The sequence below is a fragment of the Lissotriton vulgaris genome, chromosome 6 (genome assembly GCF_964263255.1).
Source record: "Lissotriton vulgaris chromosome 6, aLisVul1.2, whole genome shotgun sequence".
NCBI classification, from domain to species: Eukaryota; Metazoa; Chordata; class Amphibia; order Caudata; family Salamandridae; genus Lissotriton; species Lissotriton vulgaris.
In genome coordinates this window covers 866,421,756-866,449,682 of record NC_141694.1, presented here as the reverse complement: position 1 = coordinate 866,449,682, position 27,927 = coordinate 866,421,756, and positions in this window count along the sequence as shown.

The following is a 27,927-nucleotide window of genomic DNA, read 5'->3' as shown; positions in this document are numbered from 1 at the left end:
GGAGACTGCATGTCAGAATGTTTTAATGAAATAGAAAAGGATTTGAGAAGTCACTCAAAATGTGCCCTAATTTTTCATTCTGCAGCACTAATCATACTTTCTATGGCAAAATATACCCCCTCATGTTGTTTCTTTTTAAATTAAATGTTTTAAGAGTTACCACTTTATTCCAATCAAGATGGCTTTAGGTGTGCCATACCTTTGTAATAAGTAGGACTGTTAGCGCTCTAGTTGTTCTTTAGAACACTCTAGGAGGCTGCAGTAGAACACAAAGGAATCAACTGACAGTCTCTGTCCTTGTTGGATGTACATGTTTTACTGAGAATGTCAGACTTCATTTTCACATGACTGAGAAAGATAATGTGAATTTACAGAAAATATGCTTTCAGTTTAGCTTATAGATCCCCTTCCAAACCACTGTGGGAAAATCATGAGATATTAGTTTTCTTTTCAAACAATATTCATGATATCACAGCAGAAGGTTTTTTCACATGGTAAAATCACCTTAGAACCCACCACAATTCCTAAAACGAGTATGGTACCATCAACAAATGATTTATAATGTAACTAAAGTCCTAAAACCCTCTATTAACTACAATGCTTTTTAATGAGGTGCTATCATGTATATTGGTCCCAAGATGGCTGCCAACACTTCTTGGATGAAGTGCTGACAGCCAATCAGATCAGATGTGTGGTTAGGCTCCGCCCAGATATATATCTTTTTTTGAACCTAAATTACTCAAAATCCACTGGAGCACATATATTGAGACCTAGCAAAGGCACATCGGGCTAACAGTCCCTACAATTTTGCCAAGTTTCGTGCAAATCCATTCAGCCGTTCGAGCTAAAAGTGAGGCCAACCGCCCTATGGAAATTAACATGGGAAAAACGTGTTTTGAGACCCCCCTTTTTTCTCGGCCCCCCCTTGATGAAACCCCCCCAAATTGTCAGGGGCTGCTCAGAAACAAAATGTTCCATTTTCCTGAAAATTTCAGCCAATTCCATCCACAAACGCCAAAGTTATTAGACATAGAATTTTCAAAAATCCCATAGAGAAAAAATCCTAACTATATATACCTACTGGCGACCGCCAGTAGGTAATATATATATATATATATATATATATATATATATATATATATATATATATATATATATATATATATATATATATATATATCCCGATTCCACTCTCGACGCCGATAGCACCACTGCGTCCCCAAACAATGAGAGAGACGGACTCTTCTTATTTTCAGCAGCCGCTGAGATATTTTATTTTTTCATTTTTTCAAAGTGCATTACCGTGCTTTCCCAAACGCGTTTCGGTGTACCTGACGCCCCTGATATCTGGTAGTAAATGTGAGGTTCCCTCCATTATTTGACTGACAAAAGTGCATCGTGATTGGTCAAAACGTATGTAATGAACATTAACAACACACTATACATTGCGAACAAAAGACCCCATTGTAACAGTATTGAATAAACGTGACTTGCATCCTTTACATATTGATTTCTAACATTGTGAATTTCCTTCGCATTTAGTGAGGAATACAAATTTAAAAAACTGATAATCACATCCACAGTAGTATACACAATTACTATTAATCAAATTTTAAAAATAGAAAATCGATATTGTGTTGTATTGCATGTGACTGTGGTAACAAAATTCAACGTATGTTATGAGTTCTTTTCATCTATTATGCTGGTAGTTGGCGCTTATTGTTCATAGTTAGCAGACCAATAACTTCACCCATATGTGTTTTGTGAAGTGAAATATAAATAAAAATAAATTGAAAATAAAAGAACATATGTGAATTTATGCATAGTAATGACAATTGTCTCTTTTTCAACAGATTGTATCTTGTTGTCATTGGCATTACGATTCACTTTTATGTGTAGAGGGAGGGGTTTACGAGGGACAATGAGGCGGTTGTCCGCATGGATAATTTTTATACCTGTACAAATACATAGTTGCAGAATATGACAATTAAATGGGATTAGGGTGCTGTGAGGTTTATATTGCAGACAATCTCCTCCTTCTTTGTGAAGGTGTGATTTAATTCCTTCTTCATAGACTTTGTGAAAGCCTATTCAGGGAGGTGTCTTGGCCCTTCCTGGGTTATGTTATAAAATAGACGTCTCACTCTATAATTCCTAAATTTATGGAACCCCTTATACACAATACCTAAATATATATCTATATATATATATATATATATATATATATATATATATATATATATAAATACATAAATAGTTTAAAACCCTAATATAAAATATACAAGGGTGTCCTACTCTTCGTATTGTTATAGGAAATAGAGTGCTTAGTGTTACACTTCTGGATCCTAGGGTATTGGCGGTTAGTTCCTTAATAAAGAAATAACTATAATGACTAGTGACGTTTGGACTATTTATAGGAAATGGTGTAGATCATCACATGTGTTAAGGCCCTTGGGGCTTTTACTGTCCAGTTCTAGGATGTAGCTGGTTTCCAGCCTACGAAGTGTTTTCTCTCGGTCACCCCCTCTCTTATTGCTGGGGACATGGTCAATCACAAAATATGTGAGAACATTCAGATTATTGTCATGTTCTACTTTCACATGTCTAGCTACGGGGTAGTTTGGGTCTGAGTTCACTATCGCCCGTAGGTGTTGCAGGATTCTGGCTTGAGCTGGAAGCTTTGTGCTTCCAACATATCTCAGTCCACATATACATGTTAAAATGTATACGGCAAACTCAGTCTTACATGTAAAATGCCCTTTGATTTTAATGGGCCGATCTGAGAATGCCGTCGTATATGTGGTGGTGTTAGAGCCAAATTTACATGCCCTGCAAGATGTACATTTGAAAAATCCATTGCGGGCAGAGAGCCAATTGTTTTTATTGAAAGTTTCGGGGCTGGTTTTGACCAAGTCTGATTTCATAGAATGGGCCTTCCTAAATGTAAAAGTTGGTTTTTGGATATAAACTTCAGTCAAGACCCCATCCATTAAAATAATAGGCCATTCTTTATTGATGATTTTCTTGATGATTTTAGATTGCCTACTGTAGGTAGTAATACATCTACAGTTTTTCTTAGGCTCTTCTGGTTCAACATTGGTTTCTCTTCTGGGTGTTGGGCTAATAACTGTGTCTACTGCTTTAGGTTGTAAAAGTGTTTCTCTTTTAATGAGTGACACTTTATGCAGTGCAGTTTTTAAGTTTTTTTCTTTGTAGCCTCTTTCTAATAGTTTCCTCTTGGTAAGCGCTAGGGCTTCCTCACATGCTTGAGTTGTACTACAAGTTCTTTTTACTCAGGAATTCCCCATAGGGGAGGCTTGCTATTGTGTGACTAGGATGGAAACTACTTGCATGAAGCAAGGTGTTACCTGCCGTGGGTTTTGCAAACAGGCTGGTTTCTATATGTCCTGCAATAATACTGACCTGCACATCTAAGAAGCTAATATTAGTTTTCTCTATTTGGTGTGTGAATTCTAAGTTCAATGTGTTATTGTTCATTGTTTTAATGAATTCACCAGCTTCTTCTTCGGTACCTTTCCAGATTATGAACATATCATCTATGAAGCGCCATAGACGTACAATGTGCAAGTTATATAATGCAAGATGTTCCCGCCTAAGGACATGCTCCTCCCACTAGCCCACATGTAAACATGCGTAGCTGGGGGGAGAAGCATGCCCCCATAGCCACTCCCTGTTTTTGTCTGTATATCTGACCATCATACAGGAATCTATTGTTGTACAAACACCAGTGTATCACTTTAAGCAACATTTTGTTGTGTTCATAATATTGAACATTTCGAAAAACTGAGGAAATATTCAATTGCTGCCATACCGTCCTTATGTTTGATACAAGTGTACAATGATGTAATGTCCAATGTTATCAACAGATAATCATCATTCCAATCTACATGGTTGAGTTTAGCCAAGAAGTCTCTAGAGCCCTGTATAAATGAAGGCAATGTTCTTACAAAATCCTGCAGAAAAAAATCCACATATTTGGACGTGTTTTCGAATGTACTTCCTTGAGCTGATATGATAGGTCTACCTTGAAGAGGATTAATCCCTTTATGGACCTTTGGGATTAAATAAAATGTTGGTAGCTTTGGAGAGTTATTGGTTAGAAATGTACTTTCTTCCTTTGTTATCAATCCCTCCCGTGTCCATTTATATAATTCTTTTTTGTATTGTTCATTCATTTTATGGACTGCTACTCCATTGGACAGTTCATAACAGTTTGTGTCATCAAGGTGTCTACTTGCTTCCTCTCTGTAAAGATTTTTGTCCCATAGGACAATATTGCCCCCTTCATCAGCTTGGTTTATCACCACTGTATCATTATTCTTAAGTTTGGCCATTAATTGAAAGTATTGTTTGTTTTTGCCAGAGTTGTTAGTTCTTTGCATACAGGTTTTTTTATGAAGAGTTTTAAGTTCATCTACTACTCTGTCATGGAAGACATCCACCGCATCCCTCGGCATGATTGGGACGAAAGTAGATGTAGCTTTGAAAGGACTTGTACCCCCTTTATTACCTTCAAATTCTTCCTCTTGTATATATATATATATATTACCTACTGGCCTAGTTAGGACCTATTATACATAGGAAGACCGTTTTTTGATTTGCCAAACTAATTGTTCACTCAGATCAGCTCTTGTCTTGAAACTTTTGGGTGATTAGTCAAGTGGGGGCAGAGAAAAAAGGACGGTCCCAGAACACATTTTCCCCATGTTATTTTCCATAGGAATTTTGGAACAGGCTACAGCCTGAACTGCTGAACGGAATTACACCAAATTTGGCAAAAGGTAGCTCTTGGTTCAGAAAGCAACCTTTTTTTTTCTTTAATGGTATAAATCCGTTCAGTATTCCTGACAATTTCCCAAAAATAAAAATATCGAAATCTGAGCACCAAGGAGGATTTGCGACTCCTCTTGAGCATGTGCTTGATTCTGATTGGCTGCCAACAATCCTAAATCAGGAAGTGATGGCAGCCATCTTCCGAGTCACAAGAAAACATTAAAAACATATGAAAAACAAGAAAAGGGGGAAGGGTAGAAACACCCTGACCCCCTAAGCCTGCTCAGAGGGTCCCACAAGGACCCCTAGGGCCCAAAAGAGCATAACAAAAAAACAGCCTAATTTGCGCTGGGTGCTCAAATCTGGCTGAAAATAAAAAGAGGCATTATGCATCCCCCATGCATCCCTGGGGCTGCCTTCTCACTGGGGCTCTGGTTTAAAAAAATGTATGGGGGTCAAGCACCTCACACAGCCCTAGGACCACCACCTCCAGCGACTCCCTGGGGTTACTTTTAATAATAAACTGTGGGGTGCCCGAGGAACTCTTTATTAAAATGAATGGGTCCGTTGCGGATCCCGGGCCGTGGGTACTTCCACCTCCCTGGGGTTTAAAATAGTTGGTAGGGAATGCTTGGCCCCCTCCTGGAGCCTTCCATGACCCTGGGGACCGCCACCCTTCAGGGCCGGCTTCTTCAATGTCCCTGGGGCCCACCCCTGGAACATTGCTGTTTGCTATCGCAGGGCAGGAGCACGGCTCCAGCCCTGCCCTACAAAACACTGCTTTTTTTCTTGGAAGCAAGAGCAGGAATCCTGCTCTCGCTTCCAAGAAGGAAAGCAGAATTGTTTTTGGGCAAGGGGAGCTGCATGTTAGCAGCTTCCCTTGTCTATCTGCAATGCTGTCTCCCGCAGGAGGCAGGACGCTGGTAGGGACTGTGGGGGCATTGGGGCTCCCACCATGGTCCCCAACTTGAGAGCCAGCTCCAGGATGGGGTCCCTGGGGCCAGAGGTAGCCCAAGGAAGGGGGGGCAAGTGGCTCCCCTTCTGAATTAAAAGTTAAAAAAATAATTTAAAAATAAAAAAGTTTGAGGCACAGCCCCGGGGAATGGGGTCCATGTGACCAATATTGGCCTCAGGAGGAGGGCCACGCAGCCTCCATCTTTTAAAATATTTAAAAAAATATTAAGTATGTGTCTATGCCCAGGATCAAAATCGGCCATAGGAGGGTGGCCACGCGGCCCCCTCCTGTTTTTTCAAACCCCAAAATGCTCAGGCCCAGGGGGATGGGGTCCCCAGGGCCCAAAAATAATAAAGGAAAGGGGGGCCACACAGCCCCATATAAAAAACACATTTTAATAAAGGCAGCATATCGCCAGAGGCCCAGCCTCCTCCCTGCACCACTCTGCAAACGCACCCCCTGGTGTGTTCTAAGTTGGGGGATTAAGTCTTCTTCATTCCTGAGTGTCCGTGGGGCCAAGTAGCCCACCAGGTACCTCCAGTAAACCCCACAGAGTGCTGAGAGCTGGTCTGAGGGCAATCTCCTTTTTACACCACTCTGCAAATGCTCCTCTTGGCACTTCTGCTGGTTGGGCAATGGAGTTCTCTTGTGTCCTGAGGACCTCAGGACACAAGTGGACTTCATCCCCCGAGCAGCAGTGCATCAGGAGGCGCGTTTGCAGAGTTGTTTAAAAAGGGGTTGTTGCCTCGGACAACTCTCAGCGATCCAGCTCTGTGGGGCTTACTGGAGGTACCTGGTGGGCTAAATGGCTTCCAGGGACCTTTAGGAGGCAAGGGGATTTCATCCTCTAACCAAGAGTGCACCAGGAGGCACATTTGCAGAGTGGTGGACACAGGGGGCCTGGCCTGTGCCCACCTATCAGCAATAGTGAAACCAATACTTATGCTGTTCCTCTGTGATAGTGTGTCAAAGTTGGGGAAACCAGTGACTAACTTGACCCGGGGAGTTTCAAAGTTGAGGATCCATATATTGGATTGTAATGTCCTCACACACCCTTTCAGGTGTCATGCTTCATCAGACCCAGAGAATAAAGTTTGGCTGTTCTGGTACTCCCAGACCTATTTTAAATCACTTCCCTATAAATACAAATTTCTGGCCCCTCACCCCCACTTCACCATATGGCTATTGGAAAAAGATCTCCGACAAAGTGCCCCTACTATAGGAAGCCCGTTGGGTATTGCACCACCGACCCAACAAAGAGCAGCCCAAATGATGAAACCGGACACCTTAAAGGGTGTGTGAGGGCATTACAATCCAATATAGGAATCCCCAAATTTGAACCTCCCTGGGTCAAGTTGGTCACTGATTTCCCCGACTTTGACACACTATCACTGAAGAACAGCATAAGTATTGGTTTCACTATTGCTTTTGGGGCATTTATGCTGGACCTCCCACTCTTGTAAGAGAGGAAATAGCCCCTCTGTCTCTCCTGTATATACACCTATCAGCAATCCCACTATCTGGGGCATACTGGAGGTATCAAGTAGGCTAGTTGGCCCCTAAAGACCCCCAGCAGTGAAGGGGACTTTAATCCCCATCCAAGAGCGCGCCAAGGAGTGTGTTTGCAGGATAGTGGGAAAAGGGGGGGTGGCCTGCTATGACAACTTAGCAATCCCACAGTGTGGGACTTACTGGAGGTAATAGGAGGGGTAGTTGGCCCCCAAGGTTGTCATTGGGGACCAACTACCTCTCCTATTACCTCCACTAAGTCCCACAGAGTGGGATTGCTAAGAGGTCTACGGAGGCCACTCGCCCCTTTCTCCACCGCTCTTCAAACGTGCCTTCTGGCAGAGTACTGGTTGGGGGATAAAGTCCAATTTACTCATTAGAGACTTTGAGGGCCAAGAAGCCCTCCTGGTACCTCCTGTAAGTCAGACACAACAGAATTCCTGAGTGCTGGTCGGAGGCCCAGCCCCCTTCCTACACCATTCTGCAAATGCAACTACCAGTTAAAGAAGCATTTGTAATGTAATAGGTCTCGCATTTGCAAGAGTTAGAGCTATTAGAGTTGTGAATATAAAAGAATTCTACAATTTGTTTTGTGGAGAGTGGATGTATGTTGTGTGTAGTGGAATTATGTGGTATGTTGTGCAGTGAAATTATGTGAATTGAAAGTATGTGGTATTTAGTGTATGGGAATTATGTGGAATGGGATTTTGTGTTTTGGAGAGTAATTATGTGTTATTGTAGTCCGTGTTGTGGAGTGGTAACCTCAGGTTTAGTCTTCCTTGTATCTGTAGAAGTTAAATTATAAACTTAATGAGACTCAAAAAACAGAAGGAACCACTGAGGAGCACTTCTGGACCTAGTCGGAGGTATGAGCAGGGCCACGGAATTATGTGACGGTTCGGCTGCACCAAATTTTCACATAAATAAACATTTTCCTCATTTGCCAAATATTCCATCATCTTCTGCCTAATCTGCAGATTTGAACAGAAAAAGCCTTCTTTCTGGGTCAAATGGCTCAAATGTTCCCAAAAATGCAGTGTCATATGTAACAGGGTGATAAAAGGCCCTTTGCAAAGTTGGAATGGTCATGTGTTACATATTACAAAATGTGGGTGTTAAACTGGTACTAATGTTGCACAAACCTCTCTTCTTTCCGTGCCTCTCTTGCCTCTTTCTGCATTTCTCTTGCTTCTTTCTGCACCCTTTTTTCTCTTTCTCCACCTCACTGTCTTCTTTCTGCACTTCACTTGCCTTTTTCTGCACATTGGTTGTTTTTTTCTGTAGATCTCTTGCCTCTTTCTGCACCTCTTTTACCTCTTTCTGCACCTCTGTTGCTTTTTTCTAGGCCTGGACAAAGTACTACGCTACGCTCGCGTAGTTAGCAAAGTTTGCGCAACTTTGCACAACTCGAACTGCACGTAGCACAGTGCGAACACGCGTAGCATAGCATAGAGCAGCGGTCATTTTTTGCTTGCTCGCGTTCCTCAACGTCAAGTTGGCGACTGTAAGCAAGTAAACTGCCATCCTGGCAAGACTTTTTCTTTGTTCGCTTTCAGCAACATCAAGTTGCCAATCGTGAGCGTGGAAAATAAACCTCCCTGCGAGATTCTCAACACGAGGAGGTCTGGTTTCTCATTGCGTTTGGTTGCATATGCTCGCGACCGCTCGCGATGAAAAACTACCAGTCCGCGTTGAGAAAGCTGGCGCTCGAGTAAAATTCTCCTTGAGTGGCAGAAAACTACAGCTCGCACTGTGCAAGATGCCATTTTCAATGATTGCACAGTGCCTGTTGCTTGTCCTCGCTGTGCAATCATTGAAAATGGCATCTTGCACAGTGTGAACATGCTACTATGCAGTTTGCGTAGTGCTAGGCATAGCTCGCGTAGTGCGAAGTACTATTATGCCCAGCCCTACTTTTTCTACAGATCTTTTGCCTCTTTCTGCACCTCTTTTGCCTTTTTCTGCACCCTTCTTGCCTCTTTCTGCAGCTCACTCACCTCTTTCTGCACTTCTCCTGATTCTTTCTATACCTATCTTGCCTCTTTCTGCTCCTCTCTTGCCTCTTTGTGCATTTCTCTTGCCTGTTTCTGCACTTCCCTTGCTTTTTTCTGTACCTCTCTTGCCTCTTTCTGCACCTCTCTTGCCTCTTTCTGCACCTCACTCTCTTTGTACTGCACCTCTCTTGCCTCTTTCTGCTCTACTCTTGCCTCTTTCTACACTCTCTTGCCTCTTTCTGTACTTCAAGTGCCTCTTTCTGCACTTTTCTTGCTTCTTTCTACACTTATTTTGCCTATTTCTATGCCTTGCTTGCCTCTTTCTGAACCTCAATTGCCCCTTTCTGCACTTCTCTAGCCTCTTTCAGTACCACTCTTGCCTCTTTATGCACCTCAGTTGGTTCATTCTGTACTGCTCTTGCTTCTTTATGCACCTCTGTTGCAAATGTATGCATCCCTCTTGCTTCTTTCACCACCCCTCTTCCGTCTATCTGCACCTCTCTTGCCTCTGTCTACAGCACCTGTTACCTCTTTCCGTACCCCTTTTGCCTTTTTCTGGAACTCTCTTGCCTCTTTCTGCAGTTTTTTTGCCTCCTTCTGCACCTCTGGTGCTTCTTTCTGCACTTGTCTTGCTCTTTCTGCACACCTCTGGCCTCTTTTTGCACCTTTGTTGGTTCTTTATGCACTGCTCTTGATTCTTTCTGTACCTCTTTTGCAAATGTATGTATCCCTCTTGACTCTTTCTGCCTCCCTGTTCCCTCTTCTGTACATTTCCTGCCAGTTTCTGCACCTCTCTTCCCTTTCTGCACCTCTGTTGCTTCTTCCCTGTCCTTCTCTTGTCTCTTTCTACACCCCTTTTGCCTCTTTCAGCAGCACCTCTGTTGCTTCTTTCTGCAGTTCTGTTGCTTCTATCTGCACCCTTCTTGCTTCTTTCTCTACTTCTCTTACGTCTTTGTATACCTCTCCTTCCTCTTTCTGCACCTCTCTTGCCTTTTTATGCAGTTCTCTTGCCTCTTTTGGCACCTCTTTTGCTTCTCTCTGTAGATCTCTTGCCTCTTTCTGCACCTCTCTTTCCTCTTTCTGTACCTCTCATGTCTCTTTCTGCCCTCTCTTGCCTCTTTTGTGCATTTCTCTTTCCTGTCTCTGCACTTCCCTTGCCTCTTTCTGTACCTCTCTTGCCTATTTCTGCACCTCATTTGCCTCTTTCTGCACCTCACTCTATTTGTACTGTACCACTCATGCCTCTTTCTGTACTTCTCCTGCCTCTTTTTGAACTTCTCAAGCCTCTTTCTCTATCTCTCTTGCCCCTTTCAGCACATCTGTTGCTCCTTTATGCACTTCTCTTGCTTATTCCTGCACCCTTGTTGCCTCTTTCTGTACCCCTCTTACCTCTTTGTGTACCTCTCCTTCTTCTTATTGTACCTCTCATGCCTTTTTTGCTGTTCTCTTGCCCCTTTCTGCACCTCTTTGGCTTCTTTCTGCACTTTTCTTGCCACTTTTAGTACCACACTTGCCTCTTTCTGCACATCTGTTGATTCATTCTGTACTGCTCTTGCTTCTTTCTGTACCTCTGTTGCAAATGTATGCATGCCTCTTGCCTTTTTTGGTACCCCTATTCTGTCTTTCTGCACCTCATGTACCTCTGTCTGCACACCTGTTCCCTCTTCCTGAACTCTTTTTGCCTGTTTCTGCAACTCTCTTGCCTCTTTCTGCAGTTCTTTCACCTCCTTCTGCACCTCTGTTGCTTCTTTCTGCACTTCACAATCATCAAAATAAATGTATTCGATTCAATCAAATCATAAAAGTTTGCATACATACATTAAATAGTAAAATAAAACTTTATACGGAGAATTAAAAAAATACAGTACACATATTTTCTTTCCTAAGTCATATTACCCCAGCACAGATTCTAGGAATTTAAAAGTCTCCTATTATTAAACAACACATTTATACAAGATATTTTAAAAAAACTTAAATCACTAAAAAACTTGAATTCAATTGAAAAAGCAATTCTAATGAATTTAAGCACAGCGCTGCAAATGGGAAGCGCCCCTTACATCGGATACATCGCATCGCGCTGACATTGCAACGCGGCGATTACATCGTGCCCGTCATAACATCGCATGCCATCAGGACGCATGCAAGTGCATCGCATTGACTATTACATCGTTAACGATGACATCGAATTTACTTCATTTCATAATGTATTTCAAATGGGAAGCAGCGCATATGTTTATTTAAGTAATTTGACACTTTAAATAAAGCGAGCACAATAATGTACTTCATGATATAACATGGGAAGCAAAGCGAGCACAAAGAGCACAATTAACATCGAATTAAATTAAAGAGCACAATTAACATAACATGGGAAGCAAAGCGCACAATTGCTGATGACATTCAATTAAGCACAATTACTAAAGCGCACAATTTACATAAAATGTGAAGCAGCGCATATGCGAGCACAAACAAGCAAAGCAGCGCATATTTGGAAGTATGTTTATTTAAGTAAGCGAAACATCAGCGTCAATCACTGCAACAACATGTGGTCTGACGGAAACATAGACAGACTTTGGTGCTGACAGACGAGGTTCAAGCCTCCCACCATCCATATATATCTTAGAATTAACAAAAATATGTTCAAATTAACATATGATATTTCTTAAACATTTGCTAGTGTTTACTTTAAGCAGCGCTTAAAATGGGAAGCCGCAAAGAGTATATATATTTAATATTTAACAATAATATACTTATGTGTTCAAATTCACATATGATTTTTCATAAACACCTGCTAGTGTTTACTTTTTTACAGTGGAAATACATTAATTAAACAAGCAGCATTCGTGAACTATGAGCAGCAGAATTGTGTTTAAGCGCCTACATCGTATTGCACAATTGAATGGACACATCGTGAACTATGAGCATTATTATTAAATATTAGCATGAAAAGCAGAATTCCGTATTCAAGCACAATTGAATGGATACATCGTGAACTATGAGCATTATTTTATTAAATATTAGCATGAAAAGCAGAATTGCGTATTCAAGCACAATTGAATGGATACATCATGAACTATGAGCATTATTTTATTAAATATTAGCATGAAAAGCAGAATTGCGTACTCAAACACAATTGAATGGATACATCGTCAACTATGAGCATTATTTTATTAAATATTAGCATGAAAAGCAGAATTGCGTATTCAAGCAAAAATGAAAAGCAGAATTGTGTTCATTTTATTAAATATTAACGTGTTAAGGCAAAAATGAAATTAAACAAGCAGCATTCGTGAACTATGAGCAGCAGAATTGTGTTTAAGCGCCGCGTTAACGATTGCAATATGCGATATTCAGAATTGTGTTTATAAAATGGGAAGCAGAAATGATACAGCGTATTAAAGCTAAATTGAGAAGCAGAAATGTATTATAATTAACACATCACATTTAATAAACATCTGCTACATATATATGTAACTATTACAGCGGCAATAACTGCAACAACAGGTGGTCTGACGGAAAGCTAGACAGACTTTGGTGCTGTCAGACAAGGTTCGAGCCGCCTATCATCCCTTCATATCAAGAGCATCAACTCGCGACACGTATCTCAAAAACGGTCTTCAGCATGCCGTCATTTAGTAAATATGTCTTGATATTTTATTAAGTTGTTGGCTTTGTGAGCTGCGCATTCACTCAGCACACAAAACCAATACTTAAGCATCACATTTTTGTACTCGCTTACGGTGAAAAGTGCATTTTGGAAACGTACTAACAAAGATAGCTTGCTGTTTTGTTTTAAAGTACTTTTACTCTGAGTGCTAAGGTCAGGTATTCGTTAAAGTATGAAAGAGATACTGGCCCTTTAGAATAGCGGGCTAAACCATCGCGTTGTCCTGTCGCGCGATGTAAAGTCGCGCGATGTGACACACGATCCTATTGCATGGCCGCATTTGCGTTGCTACGTCGTGCGATGCTAAAATTGCCGATGTGACTACATTTGCGATGTAGTGACGGCGATGTGAATTACCGCGATGTGATTCAGTACGATGGATTGTCATACAACCGCTGCAAATATCAGCAGGAGATAGTGACCTCCAATAGTTAAAACCCTCCTGACAAAAACAGGGATGGACTTCCTTTAAAATTGGCTTGATGAAACGTACCCTTGGGTCTTTATAAAGTGTGCAAAACAGCATAAAATGCATTGTGCTCTGATGGGCTAAATTATTACAGGGACAGGGGATTAGTCTCTCACACCAACCTACCTATTTGGGGAAAGCCGCAAGAAAGTGCAATGTGCAAAGACGGAATCTAGTCATAAGGAAACGCGATTAAACATGCAGAGTAAAAGACAAATAAAATTGCTGTTGAATTTGAAACACACGATCTGGCATTCCACAATCCTGATTAGACATACCTAATTCAATGCGAAATGCATTTTTTTATAACCAATTTCATGTTGGATTGGATACTATCTGGATTATTGTAGTATTTTTCCAAGCCTATTTTATAAAAAGTATCTTTAACATAACAAAGCCAGGGGAGTGACATAGCGTAATCACGATTCATACAATCTCTAAGGATTTATCCTATCTTTTACATAATCCAAATCCACTTCAGAGTGACAGAAAAGTGTTGAAGCACTACTAGGAATCATAAGTAATCTTTTCAAAAATGTGTTCTCTAAAATCTGAATCCTTGAGCTATTATGGTAACGCTATACTCCCGCCCCAAAAGTAGCTACTGACAGGCATTTTGATTTGTATAAAGTTATCATTTCTGCAACTGGCTTATGTTCAAGGTTGCAAGCAAAGCAAAACAGCCCCTCTATTTTTCTACTGGTATGTTGAACCATAGCCACAATTAGATGGTCCCAATTTAATTTATTATTAAAAACATTCCCCAGATAGGTAAAATTTGGCACCTTATCAATGAATTTTTCCTTCACTATAAATGTTTTTGTTTTTGTTTGATTGGGACCACATACCATAAAAAATGATTTGCTAAAATGTACCTTTGCGTCCAATGCCATCATAAATTTAGTAAAAGCATTCAAACATTTTTGAGGGCTATTGGCAGTGAATTTCATCAAAACTGTATTGTCAGCATATGACAGCAATGGAACCTGTTTGCCTTCTATGCTTGGAAAGTCCAATTGCTGTTCTAACAGGAATGATTCCAATCCTTTTGTATATATTAGGAATAAAAAAGGGGCCAAAATACAACCCTGGCGAACCCCTCAGTGGAAATGATGGGCCTAGTCTTCTCTCCTCCAGGACGAAAACGAATAGCTACAGTGGTAGAGGCGTGTATCCTACGCAACAGGGTAAAGAGGGGTTCTTCGAAATCGAAACCCATATTTCCCATCAGTATTCAAAACTTCACCTGGCCCACTGTATCAAAAGCACTGGCCAAGTCCATAAAGGGCAGGTGGATCGACCCCCCCGGCCCTCATGTACTTTCCCATAATCATAGATACGTTGAGGCACTGTTCATTTGTTCCCATCCCCCCTGAAGCCATACTGAATATTCAATATGAGTCCAGACGCATTGGCCCATGACTCCAGACGTGCAAGGATTACCCTCCTCATAACCTTGCACGTGGCGTCAAATAACAAAATCGTTCTATAGCATGTGGGGATCAGGATCACTACTGCATTTTTCCATGATAATGGAATACAACCCACTATTATTGCTTTAAAAACATTAAGCATTAGGGGGCCGAAAGTTGAGGATTGCTTTTAAATAAATCCAGGGGCACCCCATCTGGTCCTGGGGCTTTTGAAGAAATACCCTTTGCTAGGACATCCTGAACCTCGCCTAAAGATAGGGATGAACTAAGATGTTATGCGGTTTGTGAGTTAATGACTATCTCATCCCTTTGCTCTTGTAGTGAGACACCCTATGGGTTGAATATACTCAAAAAATTTGACTCCAAAGATTCCCCCATTATAGTTGAGTCCATACTCCTTGTGTCATTAGAAAAAAAGGGACTATTTATGACTTCTCAGAAACTCTTGGAGTCTTTGATAGCACTCGCTCTTTGAAGGTCTTGCCAGGGCAGTCTTCTCAGTTCATCTTTCCTACGTTTAATCACGCTTTTGTAGGTCTGACTAACAGTCTTGATCAAAACCCTGTCACCGGAGACTGCAAGCAGAGCTTTCTTCAGATCTTTCTGCGCCGTGAAGCATTCAGCATTAAACCATCTTATTTCCATTGAATCCCTTATCCTCACCGATTTACTCAGGTTTTTAGCCACATCTTCACAAATGGATTTAAAACATTGTATTCTAGCCTTGGATGGGAGTCATAAGCTAAACATGAAATGACTTGACTTAAATTTGCTTTGATGATGACCTCCTCGAATTTGAAAGGATTTATTGTGCTCCACTTTATTCTTACCCTCTGATTGAGATTATACTTTAAAGGGTGATCATCACCCCTACCCTTCTGTGCAATAACATGCATTGAAGCAGTAAGGGAATTATGGTCGCTAACAGGGTTTAGTTTGACTTCAAATCTATCTACAAGACATGCATACGTACTGGATATTAACATAAAATCGATTGTGCCGGCTCTACCACCACCCTGTTGGAAACTGGACAGAAGGAATACTGACCAAGGTATCAATCATACATAAATCATTTACTACAATGATGGAATTTAGAGCTTCGCCCTGTGGGGTGTGTTTAAAGTGAGACAAAGGTTGATCTGCAGTGTCTACAATCCAACGTATTTTGTACATTCTATGCTGACATAGTGTACAGTGAAAATCACCTACCCAAACTATGCACAATGGGAAAAAACTCACAGCAACTTTGCCAATTTCATCTTTAAGGGTGTTAATAACCCCGCAATTTGGTGGGTCAAAAATATTGTAGTACAAGTGAACCAATAAAAGTATGGTGTCAATCAGATTAGAGATTAGAATAAGCTGGTACCAGGGAGAGTCTGTTATATTCTCTATCTTTAGTGAATCATATTGGACAGACATCAAGGTAACTAATCCTCCCTTTGGCCTCCCTGCGGGTGATGGTTTGGCCTGGACATTAAATGAACAATATCCGTCCATAGTGACATCATCCATGCTCCAGGTTTCCTGGGCACAGATAATGTCGAACATCTTCACATATTGTACCTAAGCCTCATCTGATAGTTTTGAGGAAATGCCTACAATGTTCCATGAGATGAGCCTGAGTGGGCGGGTATTGGGATTCGGAAACATTGAGACTTCTCCAGCATTATTACTAGTGGCTTGCTTTGCGAGCATAATATTTAAATCCAGTCCTACATTTCCTGCACTATCATTATATGGGTGTAGAAGTGGATCCTCCGCTGTGTGCCATTGGGTAACATGGAAATCCCCCTCTCATCTGTATCAGTCTGTCAGTTGGTGTGTAAGCGGCTGCATAGGTTGGTGAGTAGCTACATGAGTGTCTATATGGGTTATTGATTGGTTGTCTGAGTATTTGTATAGGTGCCTGATTATCAGTGTGGTTGTGTGACTCTGTAAATAGATGTGATAGTGGGTGATTCACTGGGTGTATGGGTTCAAGAGTGCATCTGTGAAGGGCTGTATGTGTGAGTGAGTGTGTGTATGGGTATAGAGGTGAGTGAATGGATGTCTCAGTGGTACAGGTGTGAGTAACTCCATATGTAAAAGGCAGTATATGTTAGTGTTGGAGTATATAAATGACTATATGTGAGAGTGAGTGATTGTGAGAGTGGCTGTATGGATGAGTGTGTGCTTGTATCAGTGATTGTATAAGAGACTGAGCCTGTGTTAGTATCTGTATGAATAAGTGATGTGGTGTGTGTATAACTGTATGGGTGAGTAAATGGGAGTGTGATTGATTCTTTGCATGATTTACTAGGTGTGTGAGTAACTCTATGGATGAGTGGCTGGGTGTGAGTGTCTGTCTAGGTGTATGAGTGCTTATGATAGTGCTGTATTGATGAGTGACTGCATGTATGAGGGACTATATTGCTGAATTAGTTGATGTGTGTGTAGACCTAGGAATCAGTAAGTGGACATGTAGTAACTGGTATTGGTGCGTCTATGGTTTTGAAAATGGTATTCTGTATTTTAGAGTGGGTGTATCAAAGGTTATATTAGGGTGTGAGGAGGTGCATCAGATTATCAGGTGATTGATGTCATCAGTGATATCATTTGAGATATCATCAGTGATGCCATCAGTGATGTCACTGACCATGTCACGAATAATGTAATATGTGACGTCATCAGCAGTTTATTGTGGGGGTGCAAGTTATAGTTATCTTAACTAACTATAATGGCCGAATCGCTCTGGTTTTATATGAGTGAAATGTCCAACTAACTATAACGTCTCTGAAACCTTGTGATTTTTTTCAGTGAATTTCTAAGGTTTTTTTAAATGCTAGTTTCTAACTTTAAAGTCCCTGAAACCTATGGATTTTTCAGTGAATTTCAAAGGTTTTTTTAAATGTTAATTTCTAAGTATAACTTCCTTAAGACCTATTTTTTTTCAGTGAATATCTAAGGTTTTTTTATATGTTAATTTCTAACTATGCCTACAGAGGTAGGACACTAGCAGAAAGAAGAAGAAGAGAGTAGAAAGAAGCAAGAGAATTGCAGAAAGAGGCAACAGAAGTCCAGAAAGAGGAAAAAAGGTGCAGAAGGAAACAAGAGATGTGCAGAAAGAACCAACAGAGGTGCAGAAAGAGGCCTTGTCGCAAAGTCATCCTTTTGCTGGCTGGTACTGATAGTAACTGACTCTGACTACCCTGGGCTCTGACTAACCAGACCCGGAGCCAGTGCTATGCTGAAAGAAACTTAGAATACAGTACCCCTGTGATTGCCATGACCTACCCTCTAAGTCCCTAGCATATAAAAGGGCATGGCAGTTCAGAGGCCAGCAGCCCTTTTCTGTACTTGCATGTTAGCACTGCTGAGCCTGAGGTCAGTTCAAAAGTAGCCCGGTGTGTGCAGAAAAAGGCAAGAGATGTGCAAAAAGAGGCAAGAGAGGTACAGAAAGAGGCAAGAAAGGTACAGAAATAAGCAATAGAGGTGCATAAAGAAGCAAGAGAAGTACAGAAATAAGCAACTGAGGAACAGAAAGAGGACAATAGGTGTAGAAAGAGGCAAGAGAAGTGCAGAAAGAAGCAGCAGATGTATAGAACCAAGCAGGAGAACTTCAGAAAGAGGGAGCAGAGGTGCAGAAACTATCAGAATAGGTGCAGAAAGTGGGAACAAGGGTACAGAAAGAGAGACTAGGGGTGCTGAACTAGGCAAGAGGGATGTAGAAATGTGCAAGAGAGGTGCAGAAATAAGCAAGAACAGTGCAGTAAGAAACAACAGAGGTGCAGAAGAAGCAAGTGAGGTGCAGAAAGAGGCAAAAGAAGTGCAGAAAGAAGCAAAAGAGGAGCAGAAGGAAACAAGAGAACTGTAGAAAGAGGCAAGAAAATTGCAGAAATAGGCAAAAGAGGTACAGGAAGAGGGGACAGGGATACAGACAGAGGCAGGAGAGGTAGAGAAAGTGGGAAGAGGGATGCAGAAAGAGACAAGAGGGGTACAGAAATGTGCAAGAGAGGTGCAGAAATTTGTAAGAGCAATGCAGAAAGAAGCAAAAGAAGTGCAGAAAAAGACAGAAAGGTAGAGATATAGGGAAGAGGGGTGCAGAAAGAGGCAAGAGAGATATAGAAATTTGCTAAAGAGGTGTAGAAAGAAGCAAGAGAAGTGCAGTAAGAATAACAGAGGTACAAAGACAGGCAAGTGGGGTGCAGAAAGAGGTAGGAGAGGTGCAGAAAGTGTTATCAGAGGTACAGAAGGAGGCAAGAGAACTGTACAAAGAGGCAAGAGAGTTGCAGAAACAGACACAAGAGGTACAGAAAGAGGGAACAATGATACAGACAAAGGCAAAACAATTACAGAAAGAGGGAAGATGGGTACAGAAAGAGGCAAGAGCAGTGCAGAAAGAACTAACAGAGGTGCAAAAAGAGGTAAGAGGGGTGCAAAAAGGGGTAGGAGAGGTGTGCAAAGAGGAAAGAGGGATACAGAAAGAAGCAAGAAGGGTGCAGAAAGAAGGAAGAAAAATACAGAAAGAAGCTAAAGAGGTGCTGGAAGAGGCACAAAGGTTGCAAAAAGAGGAAAAAGAAGTGCAGAAACAGGCAGGAAAGGTGAAGAAAGAGCGAACAGTTGTGCAGAAAGAAGTAAGAGAAGTGCAGAAAGAGGAAAGAGGGTGCATAAAGAGGCAAGAGGCATACAGAAAGAGAAAGTGAGGTTCAGAAATAGCCAACAGAGGTACAGAGGGAGGCAAGAGAACTGCACAAATATGCAACAGAGTTTCAGAAACAGACAAAAGAGGTGCAGAAAGAGGGAACAGGGGTGTAGACAGAGGCAAGAAAATTGCTGAAATAGGGAAGAGGGGTACAGAAAGAGGCAACAGCAGTTAAGAAAGAAGCAACAGAGGTACAGAAGGAGGCAAGAGAGGTACAGAAAGAGGCAAACGAAGAGCAGAAACAAGCAGAAGAGATGTGGAAAGAGGCTAGAGGAGTGCAGAAAAAGGCAATAGAGGTGTACAAAGAGGCAAGAGAGGTGCACAAAGATGGAAGAAGGGTGCAGAAAGAGGCAAGTGGGGTACAGAAAGAAGGAAGAGAGGTGTGGAAAGAGGCAAGAGAAGTACAGAGAGAAGCAAAAGAGGTGCAGAATGAGGCCATAGGGGTACTGAAAGTGGGAAGAACAGTGCAGAATGAACCATGAGACATGCAGGAAAATGTAAGAAGGGTGCAAAAAGAGGCACAGAGTTGCTGAAGGAAGCAAAAGAAGTGTAGAAAGGAGCAAGAGAAGTGCTGAAAGATGCAAGTGAGGTGAAGAAAATGGCAAGAGAACTGCAGAAAGAGGCAATAGGGATGCAAATAAGGGAAGAAAGGTGCAGAAAGCAGCTAGAGGGGTGCAGATAGAGGGAAGAAGAGTGCAACAAGAGAAAACAGGGGTGCAGGAAGAAGCAAGTGAGGTGCAGAAAGAAACAACAGAGGTGCAGAAGGAAGCAAGAGAACTGCAGAAAGAGGTGAGAAAATTGCATTATTAGGCAAAGGAGGTACATGAAGAGGGGACAGGAGTAAATACAGAGGCAAGAGAGGTAGAGAAAGTGGGAAAATGGGTACAGAAACAGACAAGAGGGGTCCAGAAATTTGCAAGCGAGGTACAGAAATTTGCAAGAGCAGTGCAGAAAGAAGCAAGAGAAGTGCAGAAAGAAGAAAAAAGGTAGAGATATAGGGAAGAGGGGTGTAGAAAGAGGCAAGAGAGAAGTAGAAATTTGGAAAAGAGGTGCAGAAAGAAGCAAGAGCAGTCCAGAAAGAACAAACAGAGGTACAAAAATAGGCAAGAGGAGTGCAGAAAGAGGTAGGAGAGGTGCAGAAAGGTATCAGAGGTGCAGAAGGAGGCAAGAGAACTGCACAAAGAGGCAAGAGAGTTGCAGAAACAGACACAAGAGGTACAGACAGAGGCGAGAGAATTTCAGATAGAGGAAAGAGGGTTGCAGAAAGAGGAAAGAGCAGTGCAGAAAGAACTAACAGAGATGCAAAAGGAGGCAAGAGGGGTGCAGAAAGAGGTAGGAGAGGTGCACAAAGAGGCAAGGGGGTACAGAAAGAAGCAGAAGGGGTGCAAAAAGAAGGAAGAGAAATGCAGAAAGAAGCAACAGAGGTCCTGAAAGAGGCACGAAAGGTGCAGAAAGAGATAAGAGAAGTACAGAAAGAAGCAACAGAGGTACAGAAAGAGGAGAGAGGGGTGCAAACAGTAGCAAAAGGGGTGCAGAAAGAAGCAAGTGAGGTTCAGAAATAGCCAACAGAGGTGCCGAAGGAGGCAGTAGTCCTGCAGAAAGAGGCAAGAGAGTTGCAGAAACAGACACGAAAGAACAGGGGTGGAGACAGAGGCAAGAGAATTGCAGAAATAGGGAAGAAGGGTGCAGAAAGAGGCAAGATCAGTGCAGAAAGACACAACAGAGGTGCGGAAGGAGGCAAGAGGGGTGCAGAAGGAGCCAATAGAGGTATAGAAATTTACTAGAGAGGTTTAGAAAGAACCAACAAAGGTGCAGAAGGAGACAAGACAATTGCAGAAAAAGGCAAGACAGTTGCAGAACTAGGCAAGAGAGGTGCAGAAAAAGGGAACAGGGTTGCAGAAAAAGGCAAGATAAATACAGTAGGAAGAAGGATGTAGAAAGAGGTAAGAGGGGTGTAAATGGAGTAACAAAAGTGCAGAAAGAAGCAAGAGTAGTGGAGAAGGAAGTAAGAGAGGTACAGAAAGAAGCAGTTGTGGTAGAGAAAGAGGCTAGAGAAATACAGAAGGGAGAAACAGAGGTCTAGAAAGAGGCAAGTGGGGCACAGAAAGAGGCACTAGAAGTACAGAAAGAAGCAACAGAGTTACAGAAAGAGTCAAGAGGGTTGCAGAAAGAGGAAAGAGAGTAGCAGTAGCAGACAAAAGAGGTGCATAAAGAAGGAAGAGCAGTACAGAAAGAACCCATAGATGTGTAGAAGTAGTCAAGAGGGCTGCAGAAATGTACACAAGATGTGCAGAAAGAAGCAAGAGCATTGCAGAAAGAAACAGCAGAAATGCAGAAAGAGGTAAGAGTGTTGCAGAGATAGGCAAGAAAGGTTTGGAAACAAGGAAGAAGGGTATAAAAAGAGGCAAGAGGGGCGCAGAAAGAATAACACAAATGTAGAAAGAAGCAACAGAAGTGTGGAAAGAAGGAAGAGAGGTGCAGAAACAGACAATAGGCGTGAACAAAGAGCAAGACAAGTTCACAAAGAAGCAACAGAGGTGCAGAACGAGGCAAGAGAGGTGCAGAAAGAGGCTAGAGAGTTCTAGAAAGAAGGAACAGAGGTGCAAAAGGAAAGAAAAAACTACAGAAAGTGGCAAGAGAGTTGCGGAAACAGGCAAAAAGGGAACAGGGGTGCAGAAAGAGGCAAGAGAGGTAGATAAAGAGAAAAGAAGGGACAGATAGAGGCAAGAGTGGTGCAAAAAGAAGCAAGAGAGGTGCAGAAAGAAGTAGGAGTAGTAGAAAAAGAAGCAAAAGAGGTGCAGAAAAGAGGCAAAAGGGATGCAGAAATAGACAAGAGAGGTACGTAAAGAAGGATGAGCAGTACAGGAAGAACCAACAGAGATGTAGAAGTAGGCAAGAGGGGTGCTGAAGTTTACACGAGATGTGCTGAAAGAAGCAAGAGCATTGCAGAAAGAAACAGCAGAAATGCAGAAAGAGGCAAGAAGGCTGTAGAAAGAGACAAGATTAGTGCAGAAAGAAGCAAAAGAAGTACAGAAAGAGGTGAGAGGGGTACAGAAAGAGGCAACAAAGGGGCACAGAGAGGGAAGAAGGGTGTAGAGAGAGGGAACACTGATACAGAAAGAAGCAAGAAAGGTGCAGAAAGAGGTAAGAGGGTTATAGAAAGAGGCAAGAGAGGTTCAGAAAGAGCAAAAAAGTGTAGAAAAAATCAAGAAAGGTACATAAAGAAGGAAAAGAGGTACATAAAGAGACAAGAGGGGTAGAGAAAGATGCAAGTGAAGTGCATAACGAAGCAAGAGAGGTGCAGAAAGAGACAAGAGAGGTACAGAAAGAGGTAAGAGGGATAAAGAAAGAAGCAACAGGGTTGTATAAGAAGCAGGAGTAGTATACAGAGAACCAGAATGATAAAGAGGTATGCTGAAAGAATCATGAGGAGTGTTAAAATGGGTAAGAAAGGTACATAAAGAAGCATGTCTAGTGCAGAAAGAAACAACAGAGGTGCAGAAGGAAGCAAGAGAACTCCAGATAGAGGCAAGAAAATTGCATAAATAGGCAAAAGAGGTACAGGAAGAGGGGACAGGAGTAAAGACAGAGGCAAGAGAGGTAGAGAAAGTGGGAAGAGGGGTACAGAAACAGACAAGAGGGGTGCAGAAATTTGCAAGAAAGGTACAGAAATTTGCAAGAGCAGTGCAAAAAGAAGCAAGAGAAGTGCAGAAAGAAGAAAAAAAGGTAGAGATAGGGAAGAGGGGTGCAGAAAGAAGCAAGAGAGAAGTAGAAATTTGGAAAAGAGGTGCAGAAAGAAGCAAGAGCAGTCCAGAAAGAACAAACAGAGGTGCAAAAACAGGCAAGAGGAGTGCAGAAAGAGGTAGGAGAGGTGCAGAAAGGTATCAGAGGTGCAGAAGGAGGCAAGGGAACTGCACAAAGAGGCAATAGAGTTGCAGAAACAGACACAAGAGGTACAGACAGAGGCGAGAGAATTTCACATAGAGGAAAGAGGGTTGCAGAAAGAGGAAAGAGCAGTGCAGAAAGAACTAACAGAGATGCAAAAAGAGGCAAGAGGGGTGCAGAAAGAGGTAGGAGAGGTGCACAAAGAGGCAAGGGGATACAGAAAGAAGCAGGAGGGGTGCAAAAAGAAGGAAGAAAAATGCAGAAAGAAGCAACAGAGGTCCTGAAAGAGGCACGAAGGGTGCAGAAAGAGATAAGAGAAGTACAGAAAGAAGCAACAGAGGTACAGAAAGAGGAGAGAGGGGTGCAAACAGAGGCAAGAGGGGTGCAGAAAGAAGCAAGTGGGGTTCAGAAATAGCCAACAGAGGTGCCGAAGGAGGCAATAGTCCTGCAGAAAGAGGAAAGAGAGTTGCAGAAACAGACAAGAAAGAACAGGGGTGGAGACAGAGGCAAGAGAATTGCAGAAATAGGGAAGAAGGGTGCAGAAAGAGGCAAAATCAGTGCAGAAAGACACAACAGAGGTGCAGAAGGAGCCAATAGAGGTATAGAAATTTACTAGAGAGGTTCAGAAAGAACAAACAAAGGTGCAGAAGGAGACAAGACCATTGCAGAAAAAGGCAAGACAGTTGCAGAACTAGGCAAGAGAGGTGCAGAAAAAGGGAACAGGGTTGCAGAAAAAGGCAAGATAAGTACAGTAGGAAGAAGGATGTAGAAAGATGTAAGAGGGGTGTAAATGGAGTAACAAAAGTGCAGAAAGAAGCAAGAGTAGTGGAGAAGGAAATAAGAGAGGTACAGAAAGAAGCAGTTGCGGGAGAGAAAGAGGCTAGAGAAATACAGAAGGGAGCAACAGAGGTCTAGAAAGAGGCAAGTGGGGTGCAGAAAGAGGCACGAGAAGTACAGAAAGAAGCAACAGAGGTACAGAAAGAGTCAAGAGGGTTGCAAAAAGAGGAAAGAGAGTAGCAGTAGCAGACAAAAGAGGAAAGAGAGTAGCAGTAGCAGACAAAAGAGGTGCATAAAGAAGGAAGAGCAGTACAGAAAGAACCCATAGATGTGTAGAAGTAGTCAAGAGGGCTGCAGAAATGTACACAAGATGTGCAGAAAGAAGCAAGAGCATTGCAGAAAGAAACAGCAGAAATGCAGAAAGAGGTAAGAGTGTTGCAGAGATAGGCAAGAAAGGTTTGGAAACAAGGAAGAGGAAGAGGCAAGAGGGGTGCAGAAAGAATAACACAAATGTAGAAAGAAGCAACAGAAGTGTGGAAAGAAGGAAGAGAGGTGTAGAAACAGACAATAGGGGTGCACAAAGAGCAAGAAAAGTTCACAAAGAAAGAGGCAAGAAGGCTGTAGAAAGAGACAAGATTAGTGCAGAAAGAAACAAAAGAAGTACAGAAAGAGGTGAGAAGGGTACAGAAAGAGGCAACAAAGGGGCACAGAGAGGGAAGAAGGATGTAGAGAGAGGGAACACTGGTACAGAAAGAAGCAAGAAAGGTGCAGAAAGAGGTAAGAGGGTTACAGAAAGAGGCAAGAGAGGTTCAGAAAGAGCAAAAAAGTGTAGAAAAAATCAAGAAAGGTACAGAAAGAAGGAAGAGAGGTACATAAAGAGACAAGAGGGGTAGAGAAAGATGCAAGTGAAGTGCCTAACGAAGCAAGAGAGATGCAGAAAGAGACAAGAGAGGTACAGAAAGAGGTAAGAGGGATAAAGAAAGAAGCAACAGGGTTGTATAAGAAGCGAGAGTAGTATACAGAGAACCAGAATCATAAAGAGGTATGCTGAAAGAATCATGAGGAGTGTTAAAATGTGTAAGAAAGGTGCATAAAGAAGCATGTCTAGTGCAGAAAAAATCAACAGAGGTGCACAAACAGAAAAGAGAGTTGCAGAAAAAGGGAACAGGGGTACAGAAGGAGACAAGAGAGGTAGAGAAACAGGCAGGAGAAGTACAAAAAAAAGCAACCGAGGTACAAAAAGAGGCACGAGGGGTGCAGAAAGAGGCAACAAAGGAGCAGAAGGGAGAAAGAGATATGCTGAAAGAAGGAAGAGAGTGCCACACTTTGAAAGAGAGGTGCAAATAGAAGCAAGACTGGTGCAAAAAGAATCAACAGAGATGCAGGAACAGATAAGAGGGGTGTACAAAGGCAAGATAAGTACACAACATAGCAACAGAGGTACAGAAATAGGCAAGAGAGGTGCAGAAATTTGCAAGAGATGTGCAAAATGAAGCATCAGAGGTGCAAAAGGAGGGAAGAGAACTGCGGAAAGAGTTGAGAGAGTTGCAGAAACAGGCAAAAGAGGTGTAGAAAAAGGGAACAGGTGCAGAAAGAGGTAAGAGAGGTGGAGAAATAGTTAAGAAGGGTGCAGTAAGAGGTAATAGGGATGCAAAAAGAAGCAAGAGATGTACCAAAAGAAGTAAGAGAAGTACAAAATGAAGCAATAGAGGTGCAGAAAGAAGCAAGAGGGGTGCAGAAACAAGCAAGAGAGTTGCAGACACAGACAAAAGAGGTGCATAAAGAAATAAAAGCAGTATAGAAAGAATCAACAGAGATATAGAGGTAGGCAAGAGGGGCACGGAAATATACACAGGATGTGCAGAAAGAAGCAAGAGCATTGTGGAATGAAACAACAGAAATGCAGAAAAAGGAAAGAAGGCTATAGTAGGAGGTGGGAGCAGTACAGAAAGAAGCAAGAGGGGCCCAGAAAGAGGCAACAGAGGTACACAAAGAGGGAAGAAGGGTGCAGAAAGAGGCAACCGGGGTACAGAAAGAAACAAGGGAGGTGCAGAAAGAAGCAGGAGACGTGCAGAAATAAGCAACAGAGGTGCAGAAAGAGGCAAGAGAGTTGCAGAAACAGACAAACGAGGTACAGAAAAATTCAAGAGTGATGCAGAAAGAGTGAAGAGATGTGTTGAAACAGGGAACAGGGGTGAAAAAAGAGTGAAGAGATGTGTAGAAAGAGGGAAGAAGGATATAGAAAGGGGTAATAGTTAGGTATTATGTATAGGCAAAAACAAAGCAGCAAACCTTCACATGTTTCTGCTGTGAGTTTCACGGTCTTTTTTAAACAATGCATGCATGAGTCTGTACTTTTTGCTAGTGTACTATGTATAAAGGATGCACACAAATATATGTATAGTTCTGTTTTATGTGTAAAGCATCTTCCAATGTATAACGCATATGAGAATACCTGAGCAAGTGGAGACATATCTCAATAACAACACCATGTAGGCCTTAACACTTGACAGACTGAACTTTACATTTGATTTGGGTAGATTTGATTAGAGAAATACTTTAGTTGTGCTCTGTGATTATTTTGTAGAGGTTGTGATGTGTTATAATTGTAGGAATTGTGCAGTGTCTGACAGGTTTGCAATGCAATTAAAAATATTTCTTTATTATAGATGAGAATATTTGTATATAATTATATTATTAATGTAAAATTATTTAACAAAACTATTTAATCTTTTCTTTGTTTTCAGATATTCACAATTATTAGTAATAAAGATTGAGTATGGTAAGAAAAGAAAAGTAAAAATAGTTATATTTAAAGGAAAGAGGCAAGCGGAAATTATATGAAGTACAACATGTAACATTCAAGGAAAAAGACTTCTGTTAAGAGAACTAAAGAATTTGTTGAAAGACTTAAAGAACGTAATTAATTTTCAAAATGGGGAAAAGAGAAAGAAAAGTACTACAGCCAATCAGAAGGAAACGAAAAAAGGACAAAATAATTGAGAATCAGGTTATGGGAAAACAATCTATGTTGAAATTAGGAAGAAATAATATAAAGACATTAGGAAGAGAATGTATAAAAGTGAAGTACTACAAAATGTATTGAAAGATTGCAAAAAATATAAAAGAAGATCATCATTTTACAAGAAAAAACAACAGATTGAAAGTGTAGTCGAAAAGGCTTTTGAATTGAAAAGAAGATTGTCTATAATAGTATTGAAGAGAATGAAAACATTGATTTAAACAAAGCACTTAATGAAGGAGAAAAGTAAAAGAAAAAAAAAATAGTTAATAGAACTAACTTTTGTAAGAAAAACTTTTCGGGAGAATGGAAGCCTACTTCTAGTACTGAAGCTTTTTTTAATGAAGAAAGCTATTTTCCAACAAAATACATTAGTTCATGCAGTTGATATCAGGGGTCCTTGTTATGGGGTTAAAAATGGTTGTCTTGCTCCTGTGTATAAGAGGGATTTTAGTAGTATTTGTAGTATACAACAGAAATCTATATATATTACGAAAGTTCTTACAAGATTTTGGTAAAATAGTGTTAAACAGAAGATTAAGATATTGCAAGGACTAGATCCTTGTAAAGTGAGAAAATATACTAACTTGCAGGGTTATTCTCTGGCTTGTCTTTCAAGAAAAGTGTGTCGAAGTAGTTTTCATTATTTAAGAATGTTAGCAGTACATCATTCGGAAATGCGGATGTTAGTAAGAGATTGTACTATTTGAAAAGTCCTGCATTATGTTTAAGTGAAATAAA